Genomic DNA, 12183 nt, shown 5'->3' on the forward strand with positions numbered 1-12183 from the left:
TCCTCCTACCTAAAAGAATCCCCAAACAAACAAACCTCTAGACAAAGTATATAAAACAATGGTTTTCAAGACATTAGATATAAGCAATGAAAAATAATGATCCCTGAGAGATGGAAAACAATAGGCATATCCCATGCCCATTTACTGCCTTAAGAGAACTTCCAGGCCATAATGTAGGGAGGGAAAACCCAGTCAGATTCTGGCAGACTCCTTGAATTGAGGAGATGGAACTGAGAATCCAGGGAGACTAAGGCAGCAACTGTTCAAAGGATGGAGTTCTGAGAAGGTGAGCACTGAACAGAAATAAATCTGAAGATCTGTGGAAAGTAGAATACTGACTGGCACATGTATGTGAGAAAGCTGCCCAAGACCAAGAGATGACCTATCCAAGATGATTAGAGGGAAGAGGGGCTGAACAGTGCCTATTACCAGCAGCCAGAATAGAAAACCTTACCATTTCCAGGACATTGAGTAGGATATTCAGAAAGGTCTTGTCTCAGTAGTATCGAATAATAAGACTATAATAAATATTGTTCTGGTCCTACTAAACAACTCTTAAAGGCAAGACCCAAAATTAATTATACTGTTTCCAAATAACTTCAACATTCCCGAAAAAAGTTGAAGAATATTTGTAAGAATACAAAAATATCTAACATGCAGTGAGGTAAAATCCACCATGTCTGGCATCCAAACAGAGATTGTTAGGCATGCAAAGCAGCAGGAAAAAAGGAACCATAATTAGGAGAAAAATCAACTAACTGAAACTGACCCAGAAGGACAGAGATGTTAGAATTATCAGAGAGAGATATTAAAACAATAATTATAACAATATTCTATGTGCTCAAAAGGTGAGGACATGGAAGATATAAAAGACCCAACTGAACTATTAGGAAAAGAAATTACAACAACAGAAATGAAAGGATGAGTGACCTTGAAGACACAGGAATAAAAACTATCCAAAATTAAACATACAGAAAAAAAACAATCCTCTAAAATAACAAAAGCATCAGTAGGGGCATTTGGGTGGCTCAGTTGGTTAAGTGTCTGCCTTTGGCTCAGGTCACGATCTTAAGGTCCTGGGATCGAGCCCCGCATCAGGCTCCCTCCTCAGCAAGGAGCCTGCTTCTCCCTCTCCCTCTGCTCCTCCTGCTTGTGCTCTCTTTCTCTGTCAAATAAATAAATAAAAAATCTTAAAAAAAATAGCTATAAAGTTTCTAAATTTGATGAAAACTATAAATTCACAGATCCAAGAAGCTCAATGAGCCCCAAGTACAAGAAATACGAAGAAATCAACACCAAGGCACATCATAATCAAACTGCTCAAAACCAGAGATAAACAGAAAGTCTTAAAAACAGCCACAGAATAAAAAGACATGAAGTACAGAGGAACCAAGATAAAGATGACAGCAGATTTCTTGTCAGAAACAATGCAAATGAGAAGACAGTGGACCTACAGCTTTATATTATGGAAAGAAAAAAACTTGTCAACCTAAAATTATAAACCCAGTAAAAATTTATCTTTCAAAAGTAATGGTGAAATAAAGACTTTTTCAGACATATAAGAGCTGAAAAATTTAATCACCACCAAATCCACATTACAAAAAATGTTAAAAAAAAAAAAAAAGACCTGCAGGCAGAAGAAAAATGTCACTAGAAATATGGATTAACAAAAAGAAATGAAGAGCACCAGAAATGGGAACTACATAGATTAATATATAAGATTTTTGTTGACTTTACAACAAATGGTGTTGGAACAACTGGATACGTATATGCAAAAAAATCCCAACAAACCCCCAAAAAACTACCTTCATACATATCATGCACCATATATAAAAATTAAAATCAATCATAGACCTAAATGTAAAACCTGAAACAGTAAAACTTCTGGAAAAATATATAGAAGAAGATATTTGTGACCTTTGGTTAATCAAAATATCTTAGACACAACACTAAAAGAATGCTCAATCAAGGCAAAAATTCATAAATTGGTTTTCTAAAAACTTTGGTTCTTCAAAAGATACTGTTAAGAGAATGAAAAAACAAGCTATAATATGGGAAAAAATATTTGCAAAGCATATATCTGATAAAGAACTTGTATCCAAACTATATAACAAACTCTCAAAACTCAATTAACAAGAAAAGAAACAACCCAATAAAAAGTGAACAAAATATATGAACAGATGTTTCTTCACCAAAGAAAATATTTGATGGCAAATAAGCACATAAGATCATCAATATAAGCACAATGTTGTACAGATCTCTAGAACTTTTTCATCTTGCATGACTGAAACTTCACCCATTGAACAGTAACTCCTCATTTTCTCCTCCCTCCTCCAGGCCCGGGCATACACCATTCTACTTTGTGCTTTGAGGAGTGTGACTACTTTAGATACCTTATGTGAATAAAATCATGTGGTATATGTCCTTCTGTGACTGGTTTATTTAACTTAGCATAATTGTCATCAAAGTTCATCCATGTTCTAGCATGTAACAGAATTTCCTTCCTTTTTTATGTCTGAATAACACTCTATTGTATGTATATGGCACATTTTCTTTATGCATTCATCCATCAACAGATATTTATGTTCTTTCCACCTCTTCACTATTGTGAATAATGCTGCAATGAACAAAGGAGTGCAAATATCTCGTTGAGATCCCAATTTCAATTCTTTTGGATATATACCCAGAAGTGGGATTGCTGGATCATACGGTAGTTTTATTTTTAATTTTCTGAGGAATCACCATGCTGTTTTCCATAGTGGCTGCACCATTTTGCATTCCTAACAACAGTCCACAAGGGTTTCAATTTCTCTATCTCTTTGTTATTTTCTTTGTGTATGTGTGTGTTTTCTAATGGTCATTCTAACAGCTGTGAGGTGGTATCTCATTGTAGTTTTCATTTGCATTTCCCTGATGATTAGTGATGTTGAGCATCTTTTCAAATACCTGTTGGCCATCTGTATGCTTTCTTTGGAGAAATGTCTATTCAAGTCCTTTGCCCATTTTTATTTATTTTATTATATTTCATTTTTAAGTAGGCTCCATGTTGGGCATGGAGCCCAATACGGGGCTTGAATTCATGATCCTGAGATCAAGACCTGAGCTGAGATCAAGAGTCAGATGCTTAACCGACTGAGCCACCCAGGCACTTTGCCTGGTTTTTTAAAATTGGGTTATTACTATTTTTGCTATTGAGTTATGGGACTTCCTTATGGATTTTGGATATTAACCCCTTATCAATTATATGGTTTGCAAGTATTTTCTCTCATTCCATAGGCTGCCTTTTTATTCTCTTTTTAAATACTGTATAAATGCAAAAGTAATTTCTTTCCATTATAATTCCTTTACTTATGGGTTCTAGATATCTTTCACATTACAATTTAACTTCTCCCCCCTTATCTTAAATGTAATTTAATATATGTTTATCTATTTCTTCTTTCTTAATTATTCTACTTGTTTTCCTTGTTATGGTTCAGTTAACTCAGTTAAAAACACTGAGTTGGGGCACCTGGGTGGCTCAGTCAGGTGAGTAGCAGACTCTTGGTTTCAGCTGAGGTCATGATCTCAGGGTCATGGTATCAAGCCCCATGTCAGGCTTCTTGCTCAGTGCGGGGTCTGCTTGTCCTTCTCCCTCCGCTCCTCCCCCAACTTGCACTCCCTCTCTCTAAAATAAATAAATAAATAAAATCTTAAAAGGAAAATAAAAACATAAAAGCACACTGAGTTGCTGTCAGTGACTCCATATGGAAAAGGGTCTTACTGTACAATTTATTGTGTTAATTCTCAACTGGCACACAAGTGATTTAAGACTTTGTTTTTGAATGAATGAATAAAATTCATTAAGCATTATCTAGGCAAGTTTCTCATACATTATCTAGTATATCTGCTCCTTTAGTTCCTGTCCACCACAGGTTCTGTTTCACGGTCCATCTGACAGTGTCCATTTTAAAGATTATTATTTAGCTTTTCATATCAACAAAGTTAATTTTTAAAGGTACTAACAAACCATAACCTGTCTTCTCCAAAACTATTTTTTTTATTTTTCTAATTTCTGGACCAGAGAAGGATGATAGCAACGATAACTGTAAGACAGAGAAATAATATTATCTGAGCTATATTTTAGAAGGACTAATCTGGCAAGCCAGGTATTAGCTTGATTCAAACTTGGAAAGACCAGATGAGGGAGACAAGCTAGTTAGCTGTATTGAGAATGGAGAACGTGGGAGGAATGGGAGCAACTGGGAGAGTAGAATCCTCAGGGTGTCCTAAGTGACTGGATGTAGGAGATAATGAAGACAGTGATTCAAAGCTGACTTCAAGAGTTAAAGCCTACATGACAGGAAAATTGAGGCGCTATTAATAGAAATAGGGAAGTAGGAGCTGGTTTGGGCTAATGAATCACAGTGGTGCCATTTGATCAGAGCCACCGCCGAAAGGGCAGTCATTGGCAGTTGGTGTTGATATGCTGCTCTCTTCCCATACCTAACACCCCAGAGTCCTGAGTATCTACAATGAACCATTGCATTGGTACATTATTACATTACTTATGCTTTTCATATTATACTGCCTATGACATTGTATATTATGGGGGTTAAGAGCACAGTCTCCAGAGCTGGCCAGAAATGAAATGCATCCTGGCACTGCCAATGCCTAGACGTGTACCCTTAAGCAAGTTATTTAAGCTCTCTAAACCCCAGTTTCCTTATTACTGCTGCGTAGATCAAAGGGTTGTGAGGATTGAAAAAGAACATGTTTAAAGCTCTTAGCACTGTGCCTACAAAGAATAAGAACTCCAATAAAGGCAAGTTATCATTTTTATATGTCTAAAAGTGTCCCATTCTCAAATTTGTCTTAGTTTTAAGAAGTCCATTGTATTCTATTAATGTGGCGGTAAAAAAAGGAAGAGGCTTGTTTTACTCTGAAAAATTATACTTTGAGTCTTTGAGTAACTGTATATTAAATTTCAGCTTTCCGACATTGGTCTTATTGGAAAATATTTGTTGAGAAAAATCTGGAGTCACTGCTGAGTGGAATTTTCAGGAAGTTATTTTCCCTTTGGAAAATAGTAAAGGAAATAAGGAAAGCCTAACTCTCTCAAAAGTCGTCAATTTTTACATGTTAAATACCTCACAATGTAGGGAAAATATAAAAACAGTAAAGCTTCTGAAATGTGAAACATCTGATAAAATAATTATATAGCTATGTTAACACAGTTTTACGCTATTAAATTGTTGGCCTTGAACATGAGATATGAGATATATTTTTATTGGAGCATCAAAACTGGTTAATTAGTTGAAATTTAAATTTTTTTTTTTAATGTAGGCTCCATGAGCCCCAACGTGGGGCTCGAACTCACAACCCTGAGATCAAGACTAAGCTGAGATGAAGAGTTAGACACTCAACTGACCAAGCCCCTAAGATCAGACACTCAATCCAGGTGCCCCTAAGAGTAAACATTTTTAAGTGAACTCTCAGTGATGAAACACCTATGGTCCTACAAAGGAAATTTTCCAGTTCTATATTTTATTATATCTTGGGGAGTAATTCCATAAAAAAACTTAAAAAAATTTTTTTTATTTGAGAGTGAGTGAGTGAGCGAGAGAGAGCTAGCAGGGGAAGGGCAGAGTCACAGGGAGAAGCAGGCTTCCCACTGAGCAGGGAGCCCCACAGGGGGCTCGATCCCAGAACCCTGAGATCATGACCTGAGCCGAAGGCAGACACTTAACTGACAGACACCCAGGGGCCCCACCATTAAAAAAAACTTCTATATGCAAGACTGGAAAGTTTAAATCATTTTACAGAATCAAAAACTGTTTTGCAAAGGGTTACCTAAGTAAATTTACTGGCAATATGACTACTTAATAAGATTTAGTCACTTTTGGAGAAAATAATGATAGATTGGGAAGCTCATCCTTTAAATTTCATTTAGATCAAAACATCAAAATGTCATAATGGTTACTTATTTTTCCTTTATTGCACTTAAGGCATTTAAAAATATTTTCAGTGATTTATTATTGCAGAATTAGATATCATGATTAAAATCTCTTTCATGTTACTCCACAGACTTTCTTTAAGTAGTGTGTTATTTAATGCAAGGGGTTAATATGTGCCTGTTAGAAGACCCTGTGTTTTACAGATGTGTTTTATAGTCTCTTCTCTTTCTCAAAGGTTATTTCTCCCTTGTGGGTTGTGTAGGGAAACTTTGTTGTATATTAGCTACTGTTTGGATTCTCAAACTTTAAGATGAAATTTACTAAATAAGGCTGGCTTGCATAAAAACCAGATTTGTGCACCTCTCTGGAGCTACTTTAATAAGTAGTGATTTGCTTTAAAAAATCATAGCCAGACTACTGCAAAAAGCATAACGTAGTTTCTAGCAGACATTCAAAGACATCCAGCTTGAATGCTGCATTTTTAAATTTTAAGGTGCTTTCCAAAAGAGCTGGCTGCGGGTGCGAGGGTCAACTTCATACAATTAAAGATTACAATCTACCCATCTAATATTTATCTACAGGCAGTATGTGCATGCAACTTTACTTTTGGATTTTAAAAGAAATCTAATCTTGTAAAAATAGAACAGTGAACAGTGAGACAAAAGACAATGATGGAAATATTCTCCTGTAAATTTAAGAGCCAACCAGGTCATGATCAAGATGACTAAGAACCTCAAGGGTGTGTGACTCAGTGGGCTAATGCAAGAGTATTGGCTTCATGAATGACATGCATCTTAGTCAACTTCATAATGAATTCATTGTTTTGGAAAAGGGACTCACAAATATTGTGATGCACTGATTTTATTTGATGAAAATTCAGTATTTTGCCTTGACAAAGCCACGTTAACTGTGGCAGGGTCAATTTCATATAAATTCTGCCAATGAGTCAGATTATCATTTGCACATATGCCCTCCCACCTAGTATCTAGTAAGGTAGCTATGAACTAAAGCCAATGCCGGTGAATGGCCATTTAGTAATGGGATTTAGTAAAAGTCCTAGGGAAACCAACATATATTGGGAAATAAGTTTTAATTAGGAATGTGTAATCTCTTCAAGCGGAACAGTGTTAGAATATTATCATTAATAATTTATTGTTAATTTACCCCAAGTAACTACTACTGGAAGTCAGCATGCTATGATTTGTTTTGTGTATTTTAATTCTCACTTGTTCCCTTTACACATTCCATCATAAGATTTATTACATTTACCCATAAAAACCAACAACCTCTTTCATTCTTTGGCAGACAGCAAACTTGGTTTCTGTCTTTTTCTGTGGAAGGAGAGTCCATTAAGATGGTCAGAAAGAGTGAGTTTTCAGGTAGGTTATTTCTAACATAACTCCACATTAACACAATGGTGATTAAACTTATAAAAATGGACCCCAAAATAATTTTTAAAACTTGAATTAAAAATTTAATGTTTCAAATTAATATCTATCAAGGACATTAGGCTTTGAGACTAGAAAACGCACTTATGGTTGGTTAACCAGCTATATACTCTGCACTATTAGTACACAATCTTCTGTAACTGTTTTACCCTTAGAGCTCAGGCTCTTGGATGGTTGACAGCTAGGAATCTACTAACTTGCTGCAATGGGATCCTGGACAGTGCACTTATGTGACCTTCTCCCCATTGTGAGGCTGGGTCTCTGGAAACATCAATTTTGGTAGAACAGTTGTTCAAAACAGCTGCCTTGAGAAGTATAAAAAAAAGAGACTTTTTACTAATGAAGCAAATGTGAATGTTTTTAAAAAATTCTTTCTACTGTTTTTTTTTTTTTATTCTGTGTTTTATCTTCGCTCTGGGTTTTTTGTTTTGTTTTGTTTGGGGAAATGTTAGTGTTAATACCCCCACTTAAGATCCAAATGCTAGCTCAGATGTTACCCAGCAAGTTCTGCTTCAGTGGTCAAAACACTACCATTATGAACAAACAACTGTAGTTATTATTAAGGTAACTATTAAATGAACTATGCCTGTAGTCTCTTTTTTTTATTAATTCAAATAAACATTTACTGCACAGGTACTCTGGCAACTGTTTTAAGTGCTGGATTTCATGCAGAATTTCACTGAGTCAGTACTCAATGACAGAGCCATTCTGCATCAACTCTGGGAATAATCTGTAAGGTTTTAGTCACTGAATTTAAATAACACAACGAAAGAACATCAGTGAAAACAGGCTGGCTCTTCTAACACAAAGTTAGCATAATAAATGCTAGTGATAAGATGATTAAAGAATTATACACTGAAAGCTTACAATTCCAGAATGAAGGGATCTCTTGAAACCTAAGTGAACTCAGGACAAATGTCCAAAATTATTATTATTTTTTAAAGATTTTATTTATTTATTTGACAGAGAGAGACACAGCGAGAGAGGGAACACAAGCAGGGGGAGTGGGAGAGGGAGAAGCAGGGAGCCCGATGCGGGGCTCCCTCCCAGGACCCTGGGATCATGACCTGAGCCGAAGGCAGAACTTAACGACTCAGCCACCCAGGTGCCCCTCAAAAAGTACTTCTATACAAAGCTCGAAGAGTAGAGCCTGTCAGCTACAAGAAGTCCTGCTAGTGTGGAAATATAAAAAGATGTGAAAAACTTAGGTAGACAGAGAAAGACAAATACCACATGATTTCACTTATACACAGAATCTAAAACCAAATGAACAAAACAGACTCTTAAATACAGAGAACAAATGGGTGGCTGCCAGAGGGGAGGGGGTAGGGGAAAGGGTGAAATAGATAGTGGAGATTTAAGACGTACGAACTTCCAGTCATAAAATAAATAAGTCACGGAGATGAAAAGTACAGCTCAATGCCTGTACTCTTTAACAATGTTTATGAACGACTTTTAACCAATTCTAAAACTATACTTTTTTTGCATTTCTGTAAAGAGACTATATGGTCCTTAAAGATGTAAAGGCACTTCTCTTCAATTGCAGTGGTAGTCCCTAAACCAGTGGTTCTTAAAGTGTGATCTGGGGACCCCGGGGGGTTTTCAAGACACTTTCAGGGGGTCCACGAAATCAAAATCATTTAATACTGAGAGGTTACTTATCTTTTTCCATGCTCATTCTGTTACAAGTGTACGGTAGAATTTTCCAAAGCTTATATGATGTTAACAAATATCAGGTCTATTGTTTTTGAAAAATGAACAGATATTTTAACACTTTCTTAGTTTTAACTTCTAATATGGCAAATATCAATAAATATAACTCCTATAAACCCAAGCTTTTAAGGCCCTCAGTAATTTTTTTTAAGTGTGTAAAGGGGTGCTGATACCAAAAAGTTTGAGAATTGCTCTAAACAGAGTAATGCAAGAATGCCTGTATGAAGTGCCCAATAAATGCTTGCTACCTCTTTAGACATATCCTCAAAAGATATTATTTCAGATAAACTCTATACTTGGAAACAGCAAATTTAGTAGTCAGCAGATACACTTCAGTGTACATGACCATTAACTACCTTCTCTGAAGACCCAGGATCATTTAAAACCCATCACTTGTGATTTAAAATCCATTTTTATGATTAAAAAACTATTTCATAGGACTTGAGTAATACCTTAAAATATAGAAAGATCTATCTCTAATGTGGAAAGACTTATCTTAGTGTATACTACAAAAGGTTTCAATCACTTTATTACTTTTTTGGGGTAAGGTTGTTTTACTTCAACCACAGCAGAAGAAAAATATATAAAACCAAAACATGACTGGAATTTGTATGTTTCTTTAAATAAAACAGAAAGCATGATGTGACATGTTTTCTAAAATTATGCCAGGAAAACAATATGATTCTGTTTCTACAATGAAGTGCAATGTTTTGGATATAACAAGCACAAATTATAGAGGCTTGCCAAGCAGGTCTATAGAAACATAAGGAAAGTTAATCCAAGTTTGCTTTCCTTTCTTGTTAATGTGTTTTAAGTCATATCAGAAGACACAGAGTTCATTTGCAAACAGTTAATTAAGATAACATGTTACTTTTTGAGGGAAGATTAGTATGCTAATTTTAGAAGGCAAAATACTGCTTAGTAAACACCCAGTCTCTTATGGATTAAAGTACTCAACTGAATGGCATGTTCTAACCATTCAGACCTCTAAAAGAAAAGCTCCTGAAAGAACAGACAACGTTAAGAAACTAAAACACTCATATCATAGCACCTTTATCAATGGAAAAACGGCATCTTCAAGTAGTAGTGTAAACAGTAAGTTGAGAGACTATCTGCAAGGGATATAAAATTAGTTTTGTTAGGAATGCATTATTCAGGCAGAGAGCTCTCTTAGGCATGCTTTGAAAAATCTTTGGATGTACTTTGGTTTTACTGAATGTTTAGGCTTAAGTTCAGTGCAATAGCAAAGTTTTTCGTTGTTTTCTAGATATAAGTGATATCTGTGTCTAAATATCAAGCTCAGTAGAATGCATCTGTCAAAGATCTTACTAAATCTTTAGATACTAAAGCAAAGATTATACCATCAAGTATCAACAGGACCCAACACGAAGGGTTCTCAAAAACACACAGCTGCAATCTGTCAATGGATTTTGTTTTCTACTTTCAGGCATACCTTGTTTTGTTGTGTTTCACATGCAGATAATTCCTTTTTTTTTTTTTTTAAACAGCTTGAAGGTCTGTTGCAACCCTGCATCAAGCAAGTCTACTGGTGCCATTTGCCAACAGCAATTGCTCACTTTGTGTCTCTGTGTCACATTTTGGTAATTTGTGCAATATTTCAAATATTTTCATCATTATTTTATTTGTTATGGTGATCTGTGATCAGTGATTATGACTCACTGAAAGCTCAGATGATGGTTACCATTTTTTAAGCATTAAAGTATTTTAAAAATCTTTTTAAAATTTATTTATTTGAGAGAGAGCATGAGCAGGAGGAGGGGCAGAGGGAGACGGAGAAGCAGACTCCCTGCTGAGCACAGAGTCCGACCTGGGGCTCCATCCCAGGACCTTGGGATCATAACCTGAGCCGAAGGTGGATGCTTAACTGAGCAACCGAGGCACCCCTAAGCAATAAAGTATTTTAAAATTAAGGTATGCACATTGTTTTTTTTAGACAATGCTTTTACACACCTAATAAACTACAGTATAGTGTAAACATAACTTTTATAGGTACTGGGAAACCAAAAAATCCATTTGACTTGCTTTATTGTGATATTCACTTTAAAATTGCAGTGGTCTGAAACTGAATCCATAAGATCTCCGAAGTATGCCTGCAGTACAAAATCCATTATTCAATGACTAGCAAAGCAGAAAATAAAATAATTAATGTATGTTTTCCAGTAATGAAATGCAAGGTGATGTTAATGCAGATTTTCAGCCAAATCTGAAGGTCTATATAGATCAATAGTTGTATCCAATCTTCTTTTTTTTTTTTTGGTTAAATTCCAGTTAATGTACAGTATAATAATAGTTTCAGGCGTACAATTTGGTGATTTAACACACATAACACCTGGTGCTCATCAAGACAAGTACACTCCTGAATCCCCATCACCTATTTAACTCATCCTGCCCTCCCACCCCCCAACCCCATAACCATCAGTTTGTTCTCTACAGCTAAGAGTCTGTTTCTTGGTTTGCCTCTCTCTTTTCCCCTATGATCATTTTGTTTCTTAAATTCCACATGTGAGTGAAATCATATGTTCAATCTTCTTTATTATGGCTATGCATTCTGGTTTTGGCACAAATCATTTATTTAGTCTTTTGACTAGATTTATTCAGGCTTTGGATATAATCAACCAATCAGCACTAAGTAGTGTTAAATATACTAAAGTATATATACTAAAGTAATGCTATACTAAAGTAGTGCTTAATATAATGCCACTTCCTAGGCTGGAAATACACAGCTGTATATACTAAGCAACTAGCATGTGACTTAACTGAAGAAATGGTGAGTAGGATGAATAGGATTGGGAACCAAAACTGACAGAGGTCATCAACTCACTATAGTAGATGGGAGGTTTGGCAACTGCAGCAATACAACCGATTATTTTATGCTCCTAGTTGCCCAGTCATCATTGAAAAACTATCAGCACAATGACTTCCAGAATGGACAGCAGGCATGAATGTAACCCTTCCTGTGTGAGTTACGCATGTGGTACTGTACAGATTAGCATTGGACAGGGGTGAGGAGGAGAGCAAAGGAAAGATGAAAATAATCTAGGAGATAAAATTTAAAAAGGCACTTGGGA

At 35.7% G+C, this 12183-nt stretch overlaps 1 protein-coding gene across 1 annotated transcript in view; it reads right to left on the reverse strand.

Moving 5' to 3' along the window:
• TANC2 (tetratricopeptide repeat, ankyrin repeat and coiled-coil containing 2) overlaps positions 1–12183 on the reverse strand; it is a 347897-nt gene that overhangs the window by 95459 nt on the left and 240255 nt on the right. The gene's annotated exons all lie outside the window — the stretch shown is intronic.

The sequence above is a fragment of the Eumetopias jubatus genome, unplaced genomic scaffold (genome assembly GCF_037043125.1).
Source record: "Eumetopias jubatus isolate StellerSeaLion01/CBP00866 unplaced genomic scaffold, mEumJub1_p1.0 scaffold_10, whole genome shotgun sequence".
Classification (NCBI taxonomy): Eukaryota; Metazoa; Chordata; class Mammalia; order Carnivora; family Otariidae; genus Eumetopias; species Eumetopias jubatus.